The following is a 27,172-nucleotide window of genomic DNA, read 5'->3' on the forward strand; positions in this document are numbered from 1 at the left end:
CCCCGAGCACCAGCATCACTGATAATTTCTGTGCCTGGATCCCTCATCTCTCATAAGCTTTACCCATGCAAGGGCAAATTATGTCAAGAGGGTTGCCTAAAATGGCAGAACTTCTGACATATCAAATGTAGCAGCCCTTTGACAGATGGGCTGCTGTAGGAAAGTAACATCTTTCTTGGCATGTGTTGGACTTTTTGCCTTACGCAGGTTCATCCCCAGTCTTTTTGCCTCCTTCCTCCTGGTTTTTCTGACCTCTCGCTGTTGGCTCTAGGACTCTGAGTACTTTATCACTGCTGACCAGTGCTGAAGTGCAGGTGCTCTCCCATCTAAAGTTGGTATGATTGGCTTATACCTAATTGACATATCTAATTTACCTATAAGTCCCTTGTACAGTGGTATCTCTATACCCAGGGCCTGTAAATTAAATACTAATAGTGGGCCTGCAGCGCTGCTTGCGCCAACCACTGAAGTGGACTTTCAAACCTGTCTCAGGCCTGCTAGCGCAGGGCCTGTGTGCGCAGTTTCTGCCACAGAGACCTGGCATCTAAACTTACTTGCCAGGCCCAGAACTCCCCTTTTACTACATGTAAGTCACCCCTAAGGTACGCCCTAGCTAGCCCTATGGGCAGGGTGCCATGTATGTAGAAAGGCAGGACATGTGCCATATTGCATGGCCTGTTCTAGTAGTGACAAACAGCCTAACTTGGTGTCTCACTGCTGTGAGTGCTGCCTTCTCATAGGATTGCATTAGAAATGCCCTGCCTTATGTGTAAAGGGTATTGTCTGATTTACGAGGGGTAGCGTAGCCATGTTTGGTATGGTTGTGATGATGATAATAAATGCTGCTTACTGGTGTGGGTGTATTTTGTATTACTATCACAGAAATGCCACTTCTAGAAAGTGTGCATTTACCTGTGCTTATGACTCTGGTGTTTTGCATCTTGCCTCCAATCCACGTCTGGGCAGAGTGACAGTTGGGGCTTTGGCAATACTTTTCAGACAGCCTGTACACAGGGAGGGTGGAGGTGTCACAGAGGTGCATCTGCATACTGAATAGTCTTCCTGGGCTGAGAGAAGGGAGAGACGGGGCACACCTGCATTTGTAAAGACTGTGCCCTGGCCTCACACAATAGGGTTGTTAGCCCCCACTGATGTTTGGAGCCTGTGCTGAAAGGAGAGAGGGGGCACTCCCAGAACCAGTTGTAACTGGCTGGAACCTCCTCTCCCTACCATTGTAAAACACTGTAAGAACTGACTATAAGTACAGGGGAATTTCCCCCACAATTTGGAGACTCTTGGAATCATCTTGGAACTGGACACCAAAGGCTGAAAGGACTCACCAGGAACCGCCATGGACAGCTGCTGCTGTGCTGACCTGTGACCTGCCTGGTCACTGTGAAGGACTTGCCACTTGCTGCCTTTCCCTTGTGCTGACCTGCAGCTGGGCCCTCCACCTGAGGACCTTGTCTTAAGATTCAGCTCCCCCGGGGCAGGGTGCTGTGGCCCCTGACCCCTGCATCCATTTCTTCACGAGGGGTGCTTCTCTGTGGTTGCGGCTGCCATAGCGCTGATTGCAGCGCGCTTATGGAGCCTTGGGAACTCGTAGGCTCCTTGCTGCATTGTGCCCCTTTAAATAAGATCACCGAAGCAGCCCAGGAAGCTGGAAGAACACTTGCGCACCGCATCGGGTGCAGGCGAGTGTCTGCTCGGGCCCCAGGAGGGGTCCGATCTTCTTGTGGCATCACGGCAGGACCAGGGGAAGGTGCGGGGAGTGCCCCATTCCCCCTGGCCTCTCCGTAAGGAGCAGGACGCTCCTTTTCTGCTGTTAGGTAAATGGGCATTATTGTGGCCCCCCTTCCTTGGTGGAAGGGCCAGTGGAGGCCCGGGGGGCCCCCAGAGATTGCGGGTCCCGGGAGGGGCCTGTCATTAAACCGGAGGGGGGTGCGTGGTGCCCCCCTCCTGCCCTAAATTGTTTTTGCTGGCTTTGGCCCCCCTCTGGAGGGCCGGTTGAGGCCCTGGGGGGCCTCCAGTAATCACAGTCCCCAGAGGGGCCTGTCTATAATAGAGAGGAGGTGCATGTCGCCCTCCTCTGACCCCAGAGTATGAGGGAGGCCCCCGTTTTGCACATAGGAGCGCCGGTGGCCCCATTGTTCACCTTCTAGGCACTGGAGGTGCCTTCATCCAACTAGGTACTGTTTAAAGGACCAATATAGTTGCAATCCAAAGTTCTTTCCACAGACTTTTGTTTTATTCATATATTACCTACCTGCGTTTGATGTTATTACATATGTGTATGCAAATGTTCCTTTTATGGACATGCTTGCTGATATGTTTTTCTAACTTGCCATATGTTTTCTAATGTTCCTACTATGGGCATTTTATGATATTCTTATGACAAGTGTTTTAATGTGATAACGTGTTCCCTGACTACTGCTTATGTTGCAGAATACTGAGTAACCCGTGTGTTATGTGTCACTACTGCTAGTCTGCAGAGTAACTAATGTGTAACGTTCTGACAACTGCTAAGGTAGCAGGATAGTACTAATATGTGATATTTGGTCTGATAATTGCGTTGTGTACAATACAGTATATTTTCATATAATCTGGTGTTGTGTTTCCTTTGTGGTGGGGATATTGTGTCACATGTGTTGTGTGTGTTGTGCAAACACTTTACACATTGCCTCCGGGTTAAGCCTGACTGCTCGTGCCAAGCTACCAAGGGGGTGAGCAGGGGTTATCTTGGACGTGTAACTCTCTTGCCCTGACTAGAGTGGGTAAGTTCTGCCTGGCTGAGGTGCATACCCTAGCCAACCAGAAACCCCATTTCTAACATTGGTTGTTAGCGGTAAGGATAGGACTTGCGCTTGCACAATACCATTGTGACTCATTATTTCACTTCAAGAATTGTGTTTAGACCATCACATGTTTGGCTTCTCTTAACTTTCTCTCTTTGGTCATTTTTCCTGTTTTCAGTTCTCACGCTTGGGTATTGTGGTTGTCACAGTTGAGTTATTTGTACCTTTTCAAGGTGGGCTTACCTTTGATTTAGAGGACCTGCAGTTTTACACGCAGGAGGAATTAGAGGGGTTCTGTAGAGAGAGAGGGCTGCCTGTAGAAGGGGACCTCAGGAGATCTCTGAATTTCTTTGAAAGGTTTGTGACATATACCCAGGGAGGGAGTGTGCTTAGGGAGTACCCAGAGGATCCTGAGTGTAGCAAGGGTTCCCAATGAGAGGGCTCCCAGACCTCATCCCTAGAGAGTGGTAGAGAGACTGATCAGGAGGGTGAGAATGACCGGTTGGGGACGCCAGTTGACAGGGAAGGCCCCAGTGATAGGGAGTCCCTTGCTGGGTCCAGTGTAAGAAGCAGGGCTACCTCTCATTCCTTGACGCCTGATGAGCTAAGAGATAGGCGGGAAGAGAGGGACCTGAAGTTGCAGTTAGCGCGCCTAGCTGTTGAGGAGAGAAGGGCTGAGGTAGAGAAGGCCTTAGTACAGGAGAGGCGGAGAGGGCCTTTGCCAGAGAAAGACTCGCTCTAGGGCGCAGTCTGAAGGTTCTGGACTCACCAGCGCTGCAGGTGGAGTCAAGTGGTGGCAGCAATGTACAGTGCTGTAGCAAAGATGTTCCTCACATACCCATAGATCTGGCACCTAGGTTCCAAGAGGGGGGTGACATACGTCAGTGGTTAAAGGCATATGAGAGGGCTCTGGTAGAGCGCAGGATCCCTGAGAAGGATTTGGGAACTGGCCTAGGGACCTTTATTCCAGAGGAGGGGAGGGATGCCCTACTGACTCTAGAAGAGAGTAACAGGGAGGGGTACTCCACTGTAAAAAATGCACTGATTGTGAAGTATGGTTTTTCCCCTGAGGAATACAGAAAAAGGTTTAGGGGTGGTAAGAAACTGTCCCACCAGTCTTGGGAGGAGTTTGTGGAGGATTGCTGCATCGCACTAGATGGATGGGTGAAGGGTAGCACAGTAAACAATTTTGAAGGGCTGTTTAATCTGATTGTCAGAGAGCACCTGCTTCGTTGTTGTTTTTCAGAGTTACGCCAACACTTGTCCGTGTGTGAGCTCTCTGATCCCAGGGAGCTTGCAAAGGAGGCAGACTTCTGGTTGCGTACCAGAGGGCCTGGTGTGGCATTAGGGGGTGTTCCTAATGAGAGTGGTCTAGGTATTTCCCAACCAGATGTGGTGGGAAAGGCTTGAGTCCCAGGTAGGTCCCAGTGTATTGGGGCGGGTAAGGCACCCCATGTCCAGTCTCAGAGGAGAGGGAATGGGGTTGGGTTGAGGCCCAGGGTACCCGAGCTCCAGTCCCAGGTCCTGAAGGGTTCCATGAGTGAACGCCAGGAGGTGAGCCTAGCCTGTGCCGTAGGGCCAGCTGTTCAGAAGAATCCCATTTTGTCATTAGGACTTGGGCGGGTAGCTGGTGATAGCGTTCCGCCGGTCCTGGAGTCTGGTAGTCTCGCTCTACAGCGGAGGAGGCGGAAATCCAGGCATAGGCTTGAGAGGGGGCTGTGGGCCCCAGTGGAGAACCTGGAGGGTCAGGGGTCTGCTCTGAGAGCAGAGCCCCCCAGAAATGACCTTGGTGAGACCATTTCTGGGCTGGGGGGAATCCAGACTCTGTCAGATGGGCAGAGATCAGGAGACCTGCACCGGCCAGACTCTTGTGTGGCCCTTGGGGAAGGTGTTTCCCTGGTGGGGGGTAGGTGTGCCCCCCAGGAAGTCCTGGTGCGCCAGGCAATGATTCAACCGCAGGGTGGTGACTCTGGGTTGGATGATCAGGTTCAGGGGGTAAACTCTGACCTGATGGGGAGTAGGTGTGCTCCCAAGGAAGTCCTGGTGCGCCAGGCAGTGGTTCAACCGCAGGGTAGTGACTCTGGGTTGGATTGCCAGATTCAGGGGGTAAGCTCTGATCTGGTAGGGGGTAGGTGTGCTCCCAAGGAAGTCCTGGTTCGCTGGGCAATGATCCAGTCTAAGGGTGTCATCCCTGGACTAGATAGACAGGTTCAGGGGGTAAACTCTGACCTGGTTGGGGGGGCGGTTAGTGTGCTCACCCCCAGTGTGAAACTTCTGGTGGCTTCTCCCGAGGTGGGGAGACGCAGGACTCTGGAAGTGGGATTCAGGGAGGGGGAAGCCCGCCCCGGTGCAACCCAAGGGTGTCGTACCTAGGTTGGGTGGTCAGTTGCCAGGTAGTGATCCTGGGCTGGCGAGAGAGTTGTGCACCCTGGCAAGTGTGGATTCTGGTGATACCCCTCTTAGGAGAGGAGGGCGGGATCCTAGACGGAGGGGTAGAGGGAGGAGAGCCTCGCATCTAGCCCCTGTAGAACCTATCGGTGGTGGATCAGTGGCAGGGTAGAGCCCCTGAACTGATTGGAAGTGGAGTGGAGACAGGTTGCTTTGCACCTGGGGCTACCGCCCCCACTCGTTATGGTTTCAGAGACCAGAGGCTCCTAGATGGCCTGGGGCCTGGTTCTGGCCATTGGCAGCTAGAGAACCCCCGTGGGTTGGTCTAGGCTGCCTGGGAAGCATTGACAGAGAGATCCAAGTGGAGTCAGGAAGGGGTAGAACTGGAACATGCCCCTTCTGTTGTGGGCCTGGGTCCTTGTTCTATCGCCCCAATCAGGGAAGTACATCAAGGTATTGATTGTTCTCCCCTGGCTTTTGGCTGGTAGGGGGCTGTGTTGGACTTTTTGCCTTACGCAGGGTCATCCCCAGTCTTTTTGCCTCCTTCCTCCTGGTTTTTCTGACCTCTCGCTGTTGGCTCTAGGACTCTGAGCACTTTATCACTGCTGACCAGTGCTAAAGTGCAGGTGCTCTCCCATCTAAAGTTGGTATGATTGGCTTATACCTAATTGGCATATTTGATTTACCTATAAGTCCCTTGTACAGTGGTATCTCTATACCCAGGGCCTGTAAATGAAATACTACTAGTGGGCCTGCAGCGCTGCTTGCGCCACCCACTGAAGTAGACTTTCAAACCTGTCTCAGGCCTGCTAGCGCAGGGCCTGTGTGGGCAGTTTCTGCCACAGGGACCTGGCATCTAAACTTACTTGCCAGGCCCTGAACTCCCCTTTTACTACAGGTAAGTCACCCCTAAGGTACGCCCTAGCTAGCCCTATAGGCAGGGTGCCATGTATGTAGAAAGGCAGGACATGTGCCATATTGCATGGCCTGTCCTAGTAGTGACAAACAGCCTAACTTGGTTTCTCACTGCTGTGAGTGCTGCCTTCTCATAGGATTGCATTAGAAATGCCCTGCCTTATGTGTAAGGGGTATTGTCTGATTTATGAGGGGTAGCGTAGGCATGTTTGGTATGGTTGTGATGGTGATAATAAATGCTGCTTACTGGTGTGGGTGTATTTTTTATTACTATCACAGAGATGCCACTTCTAGAAAGTGCGCATTTATCTGTGCTTATGACTCTGGTGTTTTGCAGCTTGCCTCCAATCCACGTCTGGGCAGAGTGACAGTTGGGGCTTTGTGCATACTTTTCAGACAGCCTGTACACAGGGAGGGTGGAGGTGTCACAGAGGTGCATCTGCATACTGAATAGTCTTTTGGGCTGAGAGAAGGGAGAGGCGGGGCACACCTGCATTTGTAAAGACTGTGCCCTGGCCTCACACAATAGGGTTGTTAACCCCCCACTGATGTTTGGAGCCTGTGCTGAAAGGAGAGAGGGGGCACTCCCAGAACCAGTTGTAACTGGCTGGAACCTCCTCTCCCTACCATTGTAAAACACTGTAAGAACTGACTATAAGTACAGGGGAATTTTCCCCACAATTTGGAGACTCTTGGAATCATCTTGGAACTGGACACCAAAGGCTGAAAGGACTCACCAGGAACCGCCAGGGACTGCTGCTGCTTTGCTGACCTGTGACCTGCCTGGTCACTGTGAAGGACTTGCCACTTGCTGCCTTTCCCTTGTGCTGGCCTGTAGCTGGGCCCTCCACCTGAGGACCTTGTCTTAAGATTCTGCTCCCCAGGGGCAGGGTGCTGTGGTCCCTGACCCCTGCATCCATTTCTTCATGAGAGGTGCTTCTCCGTGGTTGCGGCTGCCATAGCGCAGATTGCAGCGCGCTTATGGAGCCTTGGAAGCTTGTAGGTTCATTGCTGCATTGTGCCCCTTTAAATAAGATCACCGCAGCGGCCCAGGAAGCTGGAAAACCACTCGCGCACCGCATCGGGTGCAGGCGAGTGTCTGCTCGGGCCCCAGGAGGGGTCCGATCTTCTTGTTGCTTCACGGCAGGACCAGGGGAAGGCACGGGGAGTGCCCCTTCCCCCTGGCCTCTGCTTTAGGAGCAGGACGCTCCTTTTCTGCTGTTAGGTAAAATGGCCATTATTGTGGCCCCCCCTTGGTGGAAGGGCCAGTGGAGGCCCGGGGGGGCCCCCAGAGATCACGGGTCCCGGGAGGGGCCTGTCATTAAACGGGAGGGGGAGCGTGGTGACCCCCTCCTGCCCTAAGTTGTTTTTGCTGGCTTTGGCCCCCCTCGGGAGGGCCGGTTGAGGCCCTAGGGGGCCCCCAGTAATCAAGGTCCCCGGAGGGGCCTGTCTATAAAAGAGAGGAGGTGCATGTTGCCCTCCTCTGACCCCAGAGTATAAGGGAGGCCCCCGTTTTGCGCATTGGAGCGCCGGGGGCCCCATTGTTCACCTTCTAGGCACTGGAGGTGCCTTCATCCAACCAGGTACTGTTTAAAGGACCAATATAGTTGCAATCAAAAGTTCTTTCTACAGACTTTTGTTTGATTCATATATTACCTACCTGCGTTTGATGTTTTTACATATGTTTATGCAAATGTTCCTTTTATGGACATGCTTGCTAATATATTTTTCTAACTTGCCATATGTTTTCTAATGTTCCTACTATGGGCGTTTTATGATATTCTTATGACAAGTGTTTTAATGTGATAACGTGTTCCCTGACTACTGTTTATGTTGCAGAATACTGAGTAACCCGTGTGTTATGTGTCACTACTGCTAGTCTGCAGAGTAACTAATGTGTAACGTTCTGACAACTGCTAAGGTAGCAGGATAGTACTAATATGTGATGTTTGGTCTGATAATTGCATTGTGTACAATACAGTATATTTTCATATAATCTGGTGTTGTGTTTCCTTTGTGGTGGGGATATTGTGTCACATGTGTTGTGTGTGTTGTGCAACCGCTTTACACATTGCCTCTGGGTTAAGCCTGACTGCTTGTGCCAAGCTACCAAGGGGGTGAGCAGGAGTTATCTTGGATGTGTAACTCCCTTGCCCTGACTAGAGTGGGTAAGTTCTGCCTGGCTGAGGTGCATACCCTAGCCAACCAGAAACCCCATTTCTAACAGCATGTTACCCCCAATTTCTGCATGATTGTCAGTGTGTTTTGACTGTGTCACTGGGATCCTGCTAATCAGGACCCCAGTGATTATGGTTTTTGGCCTGCTTGCCAGTGCACTTGCACTGTTTTCTAAATTGTCACTGGAGTCCTGCTAATCAGAACTCCAGTGTTCATGCTCTCTGGTTCTAAATTTGTCACTATAGTCTAGTGACTCCATATTTAACTCCAAATTGGCATACTGGACTCCCCTTATAAGTCCTTAGTTTATGATACCGCAGAATTTCTTTTACCACCCATAAGGAGCTCATACAAACACGTCTTCAGGACTACCACTGCAGCCCGAGAGAAATAGCGTAAGCACTATTTCACAGCCATTTTCACTGCACTAGGTAACTTATAAGTCACCTATATGTCTAACCTTCAGACCCTGAAGTCTAGGTGCAACGTTACTGTGTGTGAGGGCACCTCTGCACCAGCAGAGGTGCCCCCACGTTGTCCAGGACCAATTTCCCAGACTTCGTGAGGCCGGGGACGCCATTAGAAGTGTGCAATACATATAGGTCAATACGTATTTGTAGCTTCACAATGTTAAACCCGAATATGGTCATGTGAGGTGTCTACGAACTGGAAATTGTACCCCAATCAGATTCTGGTATTGGGGGGCCAATTTCATGCACCCTGGGGGCTCCACCATGGACCACCCAGTACTGCCAAACCAGCTCTCTGAGGTTCCCACTGCAGCCCCAGCTGCTGACACCTCACAGACAGGCTTCTGCCCTCCTGGGGCTTGGGCAGCTCAATCCCAGGAAGGCAGAACAAAGCATTTCCTTTGGGACAGGGGTGTTACACCCTCTCCCTTTGGAAATAGGTGTTAGAGGCATGGGAGAGGTATCCTCCTACAGCATCTGGAAATGCTTTGAAGGGCACAGATGGTGCCCTCCTTGCATAATCCTGCCTACACCGGTCCAGGGACCCCCATCTTGTTTTCAGGATGGCCAGGGAACTCCAGGAGCATGTGAGTGGCCAGTGCCAGCAGGTGATGTCAGAGACTCCTCCTGATAGCTGCTTACCTGGTTGGATGACCAATCCCCCTCTGAGGGCTATTTAGGGTCTCCTCTCTGGGTGTTTCCCCAGATTCGGATTGCAAGACTCCATCAGGACTCCTCCGCATCCTTTGCTTCACCTTCTACCGTCAGATCAACTGCAGAACTGCTCCAGGAACTAAACAACTTGCAACAAAGTATCCAAGACGGCTACTGCAACTCTGTAACTCCAGCTCCTGCCAGCAACTGCAACACTTTCCAGGTCGTCTACACTCCAAGGACTGTCTGCCTTCCTCCTGCACTAGAAGAATTGAAGGAATCTCCCGTGGAGTGACAGAGTCACTTCCCTGCTTCAGCAGGCACCTCTCTGCAACGATGACCGGTACTCTGGGTCCCCTCTCCTGACGACGAGCGTGGATCCTGGAACAAAGGTGGTGGACCAAAGTGACCCTGACTATCCAAAGGTCCAACTGCCCAAATTTGGTGGAGGCAAGAGCTTGCCTCCCCGTGCCAGACAGTAATCCTGTGCTCCGCGTGTTATGCAGCTCCTAGGGCTTCTGTGCGCTTCTCCAAGAAATCCTTCGAGCACAGTCTAGCCCAGGTCCCCAGCACTCTATACTGCGACGCTCAGCTCCCTGAATTGTTCTCCTGCTCCGTGGAATCCCTTTGTGTAGTGCTGCAATGACCGCCATTGTAAACTCCTTTGTCCTTGTGTTCTGGGACTCCTGTGTGTGCTGTCTGGTCTTCTGAGGGCTCTCGGAAGAGCTGAGAACCCCCTCTGTCTCCTCAGTCTGAGTTGAGACACCCAGGTCCCTCCTGAGCCTGGTAGCACCTTTTCCCGCCAAAAGCGTGTCTTGCATGGGCCAAGGCTTCTTGGTGGAATCCAATGACGAAAACCAGCCTGCATTCATCTACTCGACGTGGGACATCTCTTGCACCAAAGAGAAATCCACAGCTGTCTTCTTTGGTGCATCTCTGACTTTTTCTTCCAACCGGAGGTTTCCCTTCTGCTCCCCCATCAGGATAGCAGGGGCTCCTGTCCTGCCAGGACTCTTCAGCAGCCTTGGACTTGGTCTTCTCTCTCCGCAGATCTTCATGTCCAGGAATCCATCGTTGGTGTCTTGCAGTCTTGCTTTGTTTTTGCATAATTCTTTATCACGACTCCTAGTGTGTTCTGAGGAAACTTGCTGTACTTTACTTCTGCTTTCCTGGGCTCTGGGGTGGGGTATTTTACTTACCTTTGGTGTTTTCTTACACTCCCAGCGCCCCTCTATACACTACACTTGCCTAGGTGGGAAACTGACTTTTGCATACTGCTATTTTAGTATATGTTTTGGTTTCCCCCGAGGCCCATTGCAACCTATTGTGTTTTTCACTGTTTGCACTATTTTCTGACTGTGTACTTACCTGTTTCTGATTACTAGTGTATATATTGTGTGATTTGCTTACCTACTAAGAGAATATAGCCTACAAAGTATTTTTGGCATTGTGTGACTAAAATAAAGTACCTTTATTTTTGTAACACTGAGTATTGTCTTTAATGTGTGTAAGTACTGTGTGACTACAGTGGTGTTGCAAGAGCTTTCCATGTCTCCTAGTTCAGCCTTGGCTGCTCTGCCTACAGCTACCTCTAGACAGCCTGGCTCCTAGACACTGCCTACATTTCACTAATAAGGGATAACTGGACCTGGTATAAGGTGTAAGTACCTTAGGTACCCACTACAAGCCAGGCCAACCTCCTACAGTTGCTGCCAATGACTGACCACCCCTGACGCTACCATAGTCCTCTCGTGGTGAATCTCAAAGCGTTGAAGAATTATATGTTGGTGGAGTGGGTAACTGATGCCACAGCAGGTGCTCCACAAATTCGTACCAGAGCCCCTGCTCCACAGCTACAAGTTGAGCCACCTCAGTGGGCTGAGTAATCATTACAGGAGTTGCTTTTCAGTACGCAAAATAACATTCTTATTACATGTGCAAAGTGCTCCAGAGACCAGGGCTTGTCACCAGCCTAAAAGGAAGACAGTGAAGAGGAACTCCTGCTCCTGTCAAATGCCATCTCAACACTGAAATGCAAAGTCTACTCAAAGTCTAATGAAGAATAAGGAAGAATAAGGAGGCCAGTAAATGTACACGTTTTTCAGGCACAGGCTAGAAACCCAGGCCAACCACACCATAGCTTCCTCGATGTTAAGAATTTTCCTCTAATGATAAAGAAGATTATTGAGTCCACTGGCAGAAACAATATGAAGAAGGTGAGAAAAAAATGAAAGTAGAAAGACGCACAGCTTATCAAAGTCATGCATTCCCCTACTCAAATAATTTCTGAGCGTGCGCCTTGAGCTGAGCCCATACTACTAAAATGGGGGACCAGAGGACAGAGGACATATTTACTAAACTTTTACGTAACGCAGGGCAGTAAGCAAAGTTGCTGCGCTGTGTTGCGTGAAAGGGAGAGGGCAGAAATGCTCCGTACTTACAAAGATATGGAGAATTTCTGCTCTCTCCTTGCACTGCCTCACTTCAGGCAGCATGGCACTAATGCAGGCACCCTTGCATCACGGTGTAAGGGTGCCTATGTTGCAAGGAGAATGTTTTTGTGCAGGAAGGCATACCTACCTGTGCAAAAAAATCTCTCAAACGCTTTACTGAGGAGAAAAAAATATGTTTCTCCTTGTTACACTATCCTCTGGGATGCATAGGGACTTCATGCAATCCCAAGTTCACAAACCTTTGTAAATCTGGAATTGCGTCATATCCATGGGTGGATGCATGGGAACGCCCATGCTTCACCCATGAAACGCATCCCAGAATGAAATTGTAAGGCACTGCGGTGCAAGCCGCTACATTGTGTAACATTATTCTTTACAAAGCCATTCAAAGCTGCGCAAATCGCCCCGATTGGCTTTGTAAATAGCTACTAGCGTTTAGCGTCATGAAGGCGCCACAAAAGTGGTGCAACCATAACGCAAAACGTTAGTACAGATGGCCCTCGGTTGTTTGCCGACCTTAACTATACCTAAACACACCAGCAGTAGCAGATGTTTCTCACCTGGTGAGACTACATCCCCAAAATAAAGTTAGAGGCTATTTTAGAGAACCCATTTAAATTAATTAGTAGTGGTCATCGTACCTAAACATAAACATGGACAGCAACTGTCTCATTATCTAGCAATCCAAAAATCCAAACTAACCCATGAATACGCATGTGAAACTGAAACTACATTGGGCCAATCTAGCAGCTGCTACATAGAACACTGTAGGAACAGATCCGGCATAAAAAAGAGGGCTATCAGCTGGTATTGCCCCGTTAGCTGCACCCTTACTTTTTTACTGCAGCTTTCTACAATTATTTTAACAGGTATTTATTAAATTTCTGTACGTTTGCTTGGAAACGTTCCCTCGCTGTAATCACCCTGCATACATCCATCACATGGGTATTTTGAGCGGATTTTGGGTGGAGGCTGACAACTTTGTCTACCAAAGGAGTGACTAGAAAATTGGTTATTTGCAGGGCATCTAATTTAAGGGTATTACCCTAATTTCATCAAATATGTGACTGCAAAGTTCCAGTAGTGCTGGACAGATTGAGAACACAAGTTACAAATTTACTTCCGACTTCCTAATTTCTAACAATTCTTATCATTGATATTTTGTTTTTCATAGGTTTAATATAATCTCTGAAACATGTTATATTACTTCTTAAGTATTTCACCCGTCTCGAAGTAATTAGCTTAATTTGTCTGGATCTTTTAAGCAATGTTTTAGTGTTAGCCAACTTCTTTGCATCCTGTTTTGCAGATAGTTTATGTTCTTCCACTTGGATCGCTTTACTAATAATTTGATAAAATTGTTACTTTTTTAAACTTTTTTTTTAACCCTGTAGGTAATTTGAGTAGTGTTTCGACACCAAGTTGTTTGTGAAGTGTAAATTGTCCTCCAGCATGGACTGCAAAGGCAGTTTCACGGAGCGGGGTCATCAAGCAGGTTTTCTCCACTTTAGCTTTTCATGATACTGCTGTAGTAGTACCATCGTACACAGCCACCACAGATCTGTCACCTATGAAGCAAAAGTTATATTGATGTTTTTGCTGCCTGCTTGGGACCACAATGCAAGGTTCAGGCAGTCCCAGGAAAGAGAAAAAGCAACCATGTCCTCTCACATGCTGGGACACATTTCTTGTTTCTGAGAACCAAAAAAACATTTTGGGGGTTTGTTTCTGAAAAACAGATACATCCAGACAAAACCACCATAAAATGGCAGATTGGCTGGCATTGCACAGTTTTGTCAAAAGTGCTCTGGCCATAGGTTGGCCATCAGCAAGAAGGCCAGCAGAAGCCAGGCCTAAATGCGACCCCTTGTTTTAAAGTGGTTCACCAGCATCTGCTCTGCCAAGGAAATGGCAGAATATCTCAGTGACTTTATCAGTTTAAGAAACATCTTTACCATCTCATGTCTCGTATTAGCTCTACCTTTCTTCCCCTTTTTCTGTTTGGGTTGGTTGGCCAGGAGCTTCACAGTCTTTTTTGTATTTTAGTAAATTACTTGAGTATTATGATCAGCTTGTACTTGTGAACGGCTTGTAGGCAGCTCCTTTAGAGACTTCTGAATCGACTCCTAATTGCTCTCCATTACTGGACATTGGGCCAGATGTATCGAATGTTTTTGCATTCACAAACGGTGCGAATCGCAAAATGTGTCAGTTTACGAATGCAAAAATGCCTTCCACAATGTATGAAAGCCATTCGCAGTGCAATTTTAAGGAATCGCGAAAATAGCGATTCCTTAAAATTGTGACCCCATTTAGAGAATCGAAAATTGCGATTCTCTAAATAGGAAATCGCAAATAGAGAATTCCTATTTGCGATTTCCAAAGCACAGGTATCAAGCATTTCCTAAATACAAACTGGGCATTTAGGAAATGTAATTACCATGAACTAAAGTTTGGTGGTAAGCAAGTGCAAATTTTAAAAATCCATTATAAATGTATTTTTAAAATTGATATGTAGAGCACACATGCCCCTAAGGCATATGTGTGCTTCACATGTCCGCAAATATTTGTTTGGGGGGCATCAGAGGGGGCACTAGGCCCCCAGCATCCTGTGGTTTGCATTACCTAATTTGCGAATTCCTAACTGGAATTCACAAATTGGGAAATGCAAAACCATTTGCACCTGAATGGAGTCACATTCTCTATTGGCAATTTGGTAAAAGCATTTGCGGATTTTAAGAAAACGCTTTTATTGAATCGCAAAACTCATACATCCCATTTTGCATTTTGTAAATAGCGATTTCTTAAAATTCACTATTTAAGAAATGCAAACCAGATCTTTGATACATCTGGCTCATTATTCTTGGGTCACCAAGTGTAAGCTGTCAAGCCCCAATAGTTACAAATTTCAACCACAACACTTAGGCTTTCGTTAGGAATGTCTGACTATGGATACAATAATTATGGTATTTATTAAAATCCGATACCCAGGGTTCGGAATGTAAAGGGTGTGATAATTATCACCTATTATGAGTTAAGCTCTTCAATATCATGGTGTCCCGGTATTTTCTAGGCATTTTTTCCTGGTAAATTTCAGCAAGTTTGATCTGCCGATATGTATTGAGGAAAACAGCTGGTGTGCTTTATCCCACAAGGTAATTATTGAGTGACATAATGTCGCATTGCTCATAATTCCAACCCCTTCAAAAACAGGTGTTTGCACTGGGGTTGGAATAATCTGACCCACTTTTAATCACGACCAAAGATTGTTCAAGATTTTTATTTTGCTGAATAGAGATTTCTAAAATAAAAGCCCTAATATGTGTGTGTTGTTTTGCATCCCAGAAGTTGTCTAGCAAAGCTGAGCCTAAATTATTCTAGAAAATATAAAGGATAGACATTTATGTATTCAAATATCTATAAGGAAAACGCGGTTCCTCATTGTACAAAGATTTTGATTCCAAAAGCAGTGCAATCACATACGTATTATTAAAATGTATCTCCCAAGTACCTTTCAACTGTTATGCATGCAAGAAAATGGCCTGTGTGTTGTCATGAGAAAGATAAAATTAAATGTGGATCACCATACTTCGCTTTCTACACCTTATATACAGTGTGCATCTTTTGGAGAAGTCACTTAAATGACAGTTTACACTCTCTGGCTTTCTGCTACTGTGATGAACTTGAGAAAGGAACATTTCACATAAGCCAGTCTTTTTTCAGGCACTTTAAATGGTGCTATAATGTTTGCCAGCGTTTACACAACTTAGTGGAACAATTTATGTATTAACATACCGATTCAGTTTTCTTTGTTGATATATTGATGGCGCTCCTTTTTTTGGCCCTACTTAAGGCTCAAATTTGATTTAGTCATGACAGACAAGTACACATCTGGACAGTGGTTCATTTTACTTCGTTCAACATATGTCAAACAAATATGTCCTCTCTGTATTAATCAGGTATTCCGTTTTATTATGCACTGAGAAATGTGGACTTTTTTCTATGGCCGAGGACAAAGGGCTGAAATTAAGAAAAGTGGTGCTGCATCGGATGCAGCACCACTTTTCTTGCACCCCTTAGCACCCCCCCTAATGCCACCATGTGTGCACCGTATTTAACATATGGTGCACCATGGCGGTAGTTGGGAAACTACCATCAACATTTTTTATGCTAGCTTGGCGCTTTGCAGGGCTAGCGCCAAAGATTTTGAGGCCCACTGAAAACAATGGTGTGCCTCTTTTTAGTGCCTGCTCTGTGCAGGGGTTAAAAATGCAACTAAAAATGTAATTAGAAATCTTTTAGATTTAATTGCGCCATTTTTTCAGCCCCCCCTAATGGGGGAACCCCTCCCTTGCATACATTACGCCTGGCGCATGCATAATGTGGTGCGAGGGGTTACAAAGTAAATATTGTAAATAAATTGCCACATTAGCATAAAAAAACTCACAATAGTACAAAACACAAGACTAAGAACACCAATCTTATCCCCCAATGTCTATGAATGTTGCGGCTGCAGTGACTTTGCACCCGCCCAAGAACTGCAGTACCTTGCATGGTCGGGCATGTCCCAGGGCTCAGGCGATGCCACATAAAGCATTAGGCTGCAGGCTATGAGTTTCACTCACCTGGAGCTGCCTTCCCACGAGCCCCTGGGCCCTTAGCTGCTGCTCCTTGCTCCTCCAGCTCCAAAATGGCAATCACCTTTTTGAGGGTTTGCAGATGCCTTTCTAAGCTGCTCCACAGCTAGTCCACTTCAGGTTTTCATTCTTTTTCTTTTAATTTTACATCCTGTTATGTATTACTGCAGATGAACAACATCTCAGAGGTAAGCTTTATGAAAAAGCTAGAGGGGTACTGGCTCTCAAGCACCGGGAATCTTGGAAAGGTTTTTGGCATTATTGCCTAGAGCACCCTAATTCAGTTACTGTGGACTGTTTGCCTAGTAAAGGCATAGTGGAACTTCAGGTTCCTGAAGAACTTCAGCACATGGAATTTGGGGAAGCCCATACTTCAGTGCCTAATTCAAATTTGGGGCTTGTGTTTTATGAACATTTTTGCATACCGCCTGACTCGTAAGCTCCTCCCACCACTTCAGATAGCAAAAGGATCCACAAGCGTTTGCCACAGATCTGTTTCTCCAGTAATAGTCCACAGGCATCCTTTACGTGTTCCCACCCTTTGCAGTGATTCCAATGGTTACGACACAGGACATCAGTGAGCAGACTTGATGTAAGTCTCATCTTGATGGAGATTACAGATGTGGTTCTCACTTCTCTAGGAGATGTCTTTTGCACGTCTAGTTCTATTACCTCAGCCAGTTCATAATGTGAGGAACATACAAGGGGTAATTCATCCCTTTGAGATGTTAGGCCAACTAAATCTGATGGCTTGGAGCATTTCTAGAGATGATGGAGATCGCAGGTTCTTCACAAGGATCATCCAAGTTCATCCTGCAGACTTAGGCTGGCAGGATCAAGACGCATTATAAACCACACTGGAAAAGGTGGGCCAGTTGGAGTAGCGAATGGTATTTGGATCCTTTGGGGACACATTTATCGAATATCGCTAATGTTTTAGCAAAGTTAGGAGATCCGGATTGGTTTACTGAACAGTTCATTTATACAGATCAGCAATAACAGCTGGTAACACATAAGTTGCTGGTCACCCAAAAAACTTCTAACTGGTTTTGCGTTCTATTTCCCCCAGAGCTGAGATATTCATTATTGTGGATGTTAATAAGGTCTTCAGATTTTTAGACAGCTGGGTTGCTAATGCTGAACTCTATTTTATTTTGTTTATTGTTTTAATATGGAAACATTGCCCTTGTCTTGTGAACCGCAAGTCTGTTTCTTGGATTACATGTAGTATTGTACAACCTGAACAATTGCCTTGAAGATATCAGCATTTCATATTTTGCTTGGATAACAAAGAAGCCTGCATTTCTGCAAAACCATGAAAAAGTTCCTACAAGTATTCTAATCTCCTTTAAAAGTCAGATTTTATGTGATCTATTGTATTCTGATTCAAGAACTAAAATAGCACTCTTTTAGTTCTTAAGTTTTAAGCTTTGAGGATTTTAAATATTCCTCCCTCCAAGCATGCGTATCAACCACAGATATGCACTGCAGGCCTTACAAACAGTAGACACAGTAGAACCCACAAATATGGAGTTTCATATACACCAAAAAACAGATCAGAAAATCTCATAAATCAGGAAGTTTGGTTTAATGTTGTAGAAGTGTTCAATTCCAATCTCACTTCTAACAGATGATTGCCAGGCGATGTTCTAAGCACTATCCAATGATCTATGACCATTCTGGAAAAGAAGTCAGAGGCAAAGAAGTACCTGCAGTGAGATGATGAGTCGTGTTAACCAGTGAACCAGTATTTAAATTGATGTTCCAGCAGGCTAATGGAGCCCTATATGTGTACCATGTCATAGAAATCAAGCAAGTCATTGGGGACAATTTCAGACTTAGGCAGGGGTCTGTTCATCTCAGTCAAACCGTCCAGTGATGAATTTAACATAATTTTAAAGTCTCATTTAAAATTTGCAAAAGCATAAACAGATTACATTACATGCCTGTACAGGTATGTACAGGTACCATGATGTTCATAGGTTCATATCTAATAGCCCACAGACAATCACATAGTGATCCTTGGTGTCTTTGATGCATTCAGAAAGTACAAAGATGCATCTGCCATATGATCTTACAATGTACATGGAAAAATATGTGTTATAGGCCCACCTGATTCATATGATCAAAGTCAATGAGTTTCTTTAACTCAATGCATGCCAATATCTTACACTGCTTAATCTAATTGTTACGGCACCTTATACACCATGTAGGGTCCTTTCCACGTCTAGCCATTATTCCACAGCACAGTAGGATGCCATAAGGTCACAGCAACAAACATATAGAAAGCCATTCCCACCATCGAGCATCTTGGGATGTTACGTTCTGCCTAGGTTACACTAACTGTTGTGGTGATCTTTCCCTTATTCTACATTGCCTACAGTATCCCTTACTCCACCCTTATTTGGTTCCCAAACCATCAAATGATGATCACTAAAACCAAACCATCACTACCTAACAAGATAGATAAAGCAGAGTTGTGTCTCTCACCAGGGTACAACGGTATCCTCATTTACTCCTTGTCAGCTGTTCCTGAGGATGACAAAGGGGTGTGTAAAATGACTGCCAAATCCACCCGTATCTCACAAGGGGTGTTTGGGAGGAGAGGAGTCTTACAAGTTCTTTCCTAGGCTTTTCAGTTGGGTGATGGATGTAGCCTTCCAAAGATTCCAGTGCTAGAGTTTGTGTGGTTGATTAAGGGCCAGAGTTAAGTAAACATAATGTCTGAGGTTATGTAGTTGCAGGGTAATTTATTTTTTCTCCCCGCAACTATGGGGAGGATGGAGGGAGCTTAGGGGCATATGCATACTGTGTGGACAAATTCTGCTCAATGAAGTTGGGGATGAAGGGTAAAGGGCAGCTGACATTAGGACAGTTAGAGAGCAATTCCAGGAAATCATGGGGTGGAGTTGCAAGGAATTTTGGTCACTGGGATTTGAGGGATGATGAAGAGTACTTTGATAGGTACACTGTATGTATTAATGAGGTAACGGTTTACTGTAAGATGTAGGGTAATGCTAGGGAGATTTGTTTCTTGTACAGGCCTACTTTATTAAAGCAGCCTTTCACACATAAGGTAAGGAGTCTGTGGTTTTGAAACTGTCTTGTCTGAATGGCCAAGAAACAAATACCAGCTCAGTCATTATGTACCAGAACCATATTGAAAACACTTTCAAAATTAGATAACAGTGAGGTGTAGTCACCACAATCACAGCACAGAGTCCCAATCCAATACCTGCACAGAACTGCTATCAATCTTAATGATATATATGCAGAGGATCACCAATGATCCATCATGCCCTACGTCAGTGAAGAGCGAAAACTGCCTCTCTGCAAATAACACATAGCTCTCAGGCAGAGTAAGTTATTCCTGCACAAATAGGTCTCAAAGCAGTCACAGTTAAGAAAATGTTACTTACACTGGAAGCATCTATTTGTAGTGTGTAGTGCTGCAGATTCATCTGCTCTGCATACTACTGCCACCTAGCCTGCCATCAAGTGTTGTGCTTAAAGTGTTTTTGCACTTGAATTGAAAGTTGTATGGAGTGGTGATTGAACACAATATGATGCACATGTATATTGCTCAAAAAAGATTATAATTAAGAGAGGGACGAGATCCATGATTTGGGCCACACACAACTGGGCAGAAGGATGGGTGCATATACATCTACAACACTACAGGTTATTAACAGATGCTTACAGTGTAGATAATATTTTCCCTTTGTAATTCGTTGCAGTAAATACACATGCTCTGCAAATACTGCAAGAAGTACCCTTCCATTAGTGGTGGCCAGCTTGTAGATAATGCAAATGTCTGAAATACGGTCCTTAAGGATGCCTGGCCAACCACAGCCTGTTGCTTGGCTAGAATATCCATACTATAGTATTTAGTAAACTTGTGTGGGGAATGACCACATACCTGCTTTATCTATGTCAACTAGGGGAATATTGCCCAGAAAGGCCACAGTTGTCGGCGTCTTTGGGGTAGTACACCCTGGGCGTAAGACAGCAAATCTGGATATACTTGAATATCCACCTGGCATTGCATGCCTTAGATATAGGTTAACCCTTGTGCAGTTTTGCAAAGGCTACAAGCAGCTGGTCTGTTTTGTGAAAACCTTTGGTCCTATTTATGTGATACATGACCACAGGTTTGAAATCTAGGGTGTGGAATGCTCCCTCTACTACTGAGCTCTATGGTCTGGCTGAGGTGGAATGGAGAAACCACCATAGTTAGGGACTTCAAATTACTCCTGAGCACTACCCAGTCCTTGTGAACCTGAATAAAGGGTCCCTTCGGTGTGAGGGCTTGCAGCTCACTAATGCATCATAGGGAAGTTATTTCAACTAAAGAATCCACCTTCCAGGAGAGATACTGTTGAAGACATCAGTGTAAGGGATCGAATGAGGGGCCTGTGAGTCTGGTCGGGGCAATATTTAAATTCCATGTTAGGTGTCAGTGGAGCATGACCTTCTTTAGATATTCCATTAATGCTTTTATCAAGTATGTGGAAGAGGGACAAGTGTTTTCTATTTTGCATGTAGGATGCTATGGCGGCCATATGAATCCATATTGAGGTATTGGCTAGGCTTTACTGTTGTAGTTGGAGCAGTTAGCAAAGGATATTCTGGACTGCATGTTTTATAGGGTCTAGGTTTTCGGTGATACAGGAATGGGGAAATGTCTTCCACTTTGCTGCACAGCAAGCTTGTATGGTAGGTCAACGGGACTCCTGGAGTACATCCATGCACTCCTGAGGGAGATGCCTGTAACCGAACTCTAGCACCTCAGGTGCCAGTTTGCCACATTCAGCTGTTTAGGGTCTAGATGTTTGATATCTCAGTTGTTCTTGGTGAGATGGCCCAGGCTTTGGGGAGCTTCTTGTGGTGACTGACCGACATTTCAAGTAGAAACGAGGTACCAGGACTGCTTAGCTAAGGTAGGGGCTAGGACAATGTTTGTCTGAGTTGATTGTCTTTGCACTGGATGTATGAAAGGCAGGCCTTAAGAGTGAGGCATATGGCCAGCAGCTCAAAGTAGTTGATGTGGTGTCCTTGCTGATGAAGGTCCACACCCGCATTGTGATCTGATTGAGATGAGGCCACCACCTGGTTTTGGAAGTGAATGTAGGGATGGTGACTTGCAGAATGGGGTCTTGGAAAGGCCTTAATCGCAACGTATTGTTGCTGCTCCACCACTGCATAGACACCGATGCGTGCTGGTCTTTACCAACACTACATCTTCCATTTGACCATGAAAGGCACTACTGCAACAGGTGCATGTGTAGCCGGATTTTGAGAGGTTGTAGTAGGGACTTTGCTACACTTATGGAAAACCCATAGCTGTGGAGCAGGGTTAGTTAGGGGATGCTTTATATTTGTTCTTTACCTGGGGAGTTACCACCCTCGCCCTAACAGGTTCCTTGAAGGTGACTGAGGTGGAATATAACTTACGATTCAACTTGGGGAGGAACTGTTTTGTGTGCTGTGTCTTGGACAGTGTCCCCATGAGGAGCTGTGGGGAACGGCACAGTGCACCTGTCTTTATGCCTCTTGAACTTGGGAGCTATAGAAGGCGCTATGGTAAGTTCTTCCTCGAAAGTAAGCTTCCTATTGCAATGACTCTGCTGGTGTAAGAGACAACTTCATTGAGATTCTGCCTGTCTGCCGATAGATAAGCTTTTTTTCAGCCATCCAACTACTTCTCTAGTTGCTTGAGGACGGAATGGCCTGCCTTCTTGGAGCCATCTGTGGCAGGCACCTTCAGCGCAGATGGCATTCTCAGAGTTGACAGTCATCAGAAAAGGCTATGGCACCAATGTCGGCCTTGTGGCGGTGTTGGCTTTGGTGCTGGTGCCAAAAGGGCCCACGGATTTGAGGTGCCCAGAGGGTTGTGCAGAATCTTCGGGCTCGATAGTGTCCGTTTTTGGAACATTTGTGGCTCAGAAGCTTTCAGTCGGTGCCGATCAGTGCCTAAAGGTGATGTGGACCAGATGGCTGAGTCTTTTTGAAAGCGCTTGAAGCTCGACACCCTCTGTGCTGGTACTCTGGCTTGATTTAAGGCTGATTTGAAAGCCTGATAGGAATGTCAGTGCCAGCCATATTCACAACCGAAGTATTAGTTTGCGAACCAAGTGGCTGGGAGGCACTGAGGACTTGTGCGCTTCGTGAGATTTGGAGTGTAAGGAGAAGACTGCATTAAGACTGGGTAATGACTAGAGGCACAACTGGAGGGCAGTGCCCCCAAAAGATATGACTTCTTTCTCTTCCCTGACGTCACGTTCCCAGAAGATATCAGGTGTATTGTCAGACACTTGTATCTGCGTTCTTTGATGTGCCCGCCTTGGCTCAGGCCTATACCAAAGAGGCTTCTTCAACCAGATGGTGAGACAGGCCTTGCAAGGGACAGATATCACACATCTCATGGTGCTCAGTTCACTGGAATACCGTGTGGCACTGGGGCACTGGGGGAATACGCAGAAGGCATTCTTTCCATTACTGTGCAAACATTCTCCATGACAAAGGTCTCGAGACAAGGGGAGGGGCTGAGGTCCTGGCAGATAGGTGTCGATGGCAGACAGGTATCTGTGGGGTACAGTAAAAGAACGAAGCAAATTCAACTTTCTTCTGCTGAGTGGAGTTTGTTCCATGGATGCCAAAGTCGAAATGACTCACTTGGGCCTGAAGGAAAGTGAACTAAGTTGCAGAACACAGAGCCCTGTTGGTACGCATACGAACACGATAGCATACAAAACATAATCTAACATGGAGTCGATGCTCATGTGCATTGCCAAGTTAGTGCAGAGTCACTATGTACTTTGTGATTCAATATACTTTATCGAAGAAAAACAACTTACACATGTCTGAGCCCAGCACTAAATGGTCAGAGCACACATAGCACGTATATCTACAGCAAAGTATGCTACACACTTAAGATTTTAAACCACAATGGACACATGGTTGGATCCAGGAGCTAGGTAAGGCCAGAAGAGCAATGCACACCCTAGCCCAAAAAGACAGCAGATGCTCTAGTCCCTGTTCGTGTAGTAACACCACTTTAAAGGTCAGTGGTTATGGTCCCCAGTGCCACTATTGATTCCTATGAAGATCCAATTAATCATTCCTGATTCGTCTTCGTTGTCTGCCAAAACATCCAAGTGTGTATGCGTAAGGTCAGTTTTAGAAGAAGCAGTGTCAGTCTGTGCAGAGATCTTATTAACCACAGGCTTCATCTTGTGAACAATCCAGGCATTATATCTCTGATGTGCCAGCACCATGTTTCTGCACACTGGACTCTGAATAGTGTACAAGGCCACAGTCCCCTTGTTTACAGTCTTGGGTAGTTGTTGAAACTCACTGGGAAAAGACAAAATTATTCAAGATTCTTCTGTATATTGTGGGCTATCCCAACACCATATGGACAAAATGTCCCCACGGGCAGAAAGTTTGTCACTGTTCAAAAAGATGTAAGGGCTCTAAAATATACTATTTGGAGTGAGGACAAAGAGGAGATACAAAGAATTTCTTTGCTCAGTGAAACAATAACTTTGCCTCAATAAACCCCCTTGTAATCCTTCATTGTTATCAGTGCATGCCAACTGTAAGAACAACTTACCAATCTATATCTAGAGACCTTACATTAACGTTAAGTTGTAAATTAATAAGGCACTCAGGGCTGTGTTTTTGTGCACCAATTTTACTCTCTTTAAAGTATGCTCAATATGACATTTGCATTAAATATGAAACAATTAGTATGCAATTACACCATAAACTGTACTATTTATGCTATTGTTCATAACAAAAAGGTGAATGGATCGAGAAGATCTCCTATTATCAACAAAGAAGGCAGAATGACACCTCATGACCTTCCCCACCAGCTAATGTTAAGCCCAGTAGAGGAAAAGATTTTCCTTTGAAAACAATGTTGGCTGAAATAAGAACGATTAAAGAAAATACGCAGCAGATCAAAAATTAGTACATTGAAATTTGTGAGATATGACCGAAATTACAATGAAAGTCTCCAACTTAAAGCCACAATTAGGGAATGGCAGACAAAAGAAAGGCAGAAAGAGTGGCAGAGGACTTTAAGTCTGACACCCTGCTATTTCTCTGTTCACCATATTTAGAGGTCCCCAGCTGCAGACATTGCTATACATTGGCAGGAACCACTGTCAACGAGATTCCTATCAATGTAGGAAAACATTGACGGATGGCTCAGTCATAAATGACGGCCTGGCTTCAAACTTTCCTGAAGTTTTTTATTTTCAAATACAAACTCTCAAAGCAGGAGTTTGTTTTGGGAAAATAAAAAACTAATGGCCCTCAAACTATTGACATTTTCTACAGTGTATACCTGGCAGTAATGGGCAGTAACTAGGGGCCAGATGTACGTAGCCTTTTGCGCCTCACAAACGGCGAAAAAAACGCAGTTTGCGAGGCGCAAATGGCCTCCCGCGATGCAGAAACACATTTTGCAAGTCGGTACCGACTCGCAAAATGTGTTTCAGACTCGCAAATAGGAAGGGGTGTTCCCTTCCTATTTGCGAGTCGCACCGCGATGTAGAGTTGATTTGTGACCGCGAAAGCGGTCGCAAATCAACTTGCAGTTACCATCCATTTGAAGTGGATGGTAACTCATTCGCAAACGGGGGACCCCTTCCCCTTTGTGAATGCTCACAAAATTATTTTTTCCTATGGACCACTGCCTACTCTGAAAAAAACCGAAACAAAAAGGTTTTGGTATTTTTTCTATGTGCAGCTCGTTTTCCTTTAAGGAAAACGGGCTGCAAAGAGAAAAAAAAAACTGCTTTATTGAAAAGCAGTCACGGACATGGTGGTCTGCTGTCTCCAGCAGGCCACCATCCCCGTGAGTGCCTAGACTCGCTATGGGGTCACAAACTACGACCCACCTCATAAATATGAGGTGGGTCTTTGCGACCCCATAGTGAGTCACAGAAGGTGTCTGAGACACCTTACTGCATTCCCTTTTGTGAGTTGCAAATTGTGAGTCGCTGGGACTCGCAATTTGCAACTCGCAAAAGGGAACCTTCCTACATCTGGCCCAAAAAGCCTTCCGCCTGCCCACGCTAAACAGGTCAGACTAACGGGTGGCTTACCTCTGACTGCTCCTTTCCTTTGGGCCATTTATTGATGGAATAAATTTGACACTGTCACTGTTGCAACACAGAACCCTCTCTGCCAAACTCTAAATCATCCCCGTCAAAATTAAGGCCAATGATAACACTAACTGTATATTTTCTATTAGACTAATTTTATAGATTGTTTCCCAAACATGGAACTCTTTGCGTGATTTAGGGACCAGAAATCAGAGTATTTTGTTCGAAGAAATGTGTTCAGAATGTGCAGCATTTATACAAAAGTTGCTTTATTGAATTTAAACTTTTCAGGACGTTTGAGGTTGATAACTTGTATTGATTTCCTTCAAACTGTAAACGCGATTCTTTAAAGGTACGCTTTGAACATGTGACAAAGACTAGCAGGACTCCTTTTCTACCTGCATGTGGTTTGAGGATAATAATTCACCAATATTTTGCTAAACACATTACTAATACACAATCATGAAAATCTATCCAAGTGACAGTACAAAATATTTGCCTGCACCATCAGAATCTGCTGCTTATCTGGATCTTAATAAATAGGTCAAATGAAGGTGTTTCATTAACAGTGCTATTCTTGCATAAGGACTTCTTGCCTACCGTATAAAATTATATTGAATCCATTACTCATCAAATGTTTAGTGGTTGGTGTCAGAAACTGGGTAGTGTTTGGTTTGCGCTCTTTTATCTCGTTATCAGTTGAAGCAGCAATTTGATGTTACAACTATCTTTAGGTTTCTCTCTCTTATGACTTTCTTGAATCACTGTCTCCCCTTTTTCGGTTTCCTTACACTTCAGACACTGTTTTGGCCCTTTATCATTTTGTACATGAAGGGTTTCCCTGAGTTATTTACCATTTCTTTCCCTAAAACACAGTTCAACCTGAAATGTTGAAAACTGACTGAGACATAAAGATAGGGGATGTAAGATTGATGGGAAGATGCTAAATATGCCAGCAAAACAACAAAATAAAAATGTCTAGAATTAGTAAACTTAGGGGCATATTTATACTTGTTTTGCGCCGAATTTGCAAAACTAACTCCATATTTATACTTTGGAGCTAGACCCGTCTAGAGCCAAATTTATGGCGTTAAGGTCATTTTTTGGACGTGGAAACCTACTTTGCAGCAATGAGATGCAAAGTAGACGTTCCAGTCCAAAAAATGACTCTATGCCCTTAGCGCCATATTTATCTCCCCGTGCTAAAATCACGCACGGGAGGGGTAAAAAAATGGAGCAAAGCTTGCTTTGCACCATTTTTTAACGCCTGGGTCAGGGCAGGCATTAGGGGACCTGTGGGCCTATTTCCGTAGTGGAATACCATGGAATAAGTCCACAAGTGCCCTCCCAAGGCCCCAGGGACACCCACACCAGAGGGACAGAGGAGGATGGGGGACCCCATCTCAGGTAAGTATAGGTAAGTACAGGTAAGTCTCTTTTTTAAAGTTCCATTGGGGACCCTGAAATGGGCCCCTCTACATGGCACTGGGTGCAATGGCCATGCCAAGGGGACCCTGGTCCCATGTGCTGGCCAATGGGGTGGTGGATATGACTCCTGTCTTTTCT

This window comes from Pleurodeles waltl, chromosome 6, assembly GCF_031143425.1.
Source record: "Pleurodeles waltl isolate 20211129_DDA chromosome 6, aPleWal1.hap1.20221129, whole genome shotgun sequence".
NCBI classification, from domain to species: domain Eukaryota; kingdom Metazoa; phylum Chordata; class Amphibia; order Caudata; family Salamandridae; genus Pleurodeles; species Pleurodeles waltl.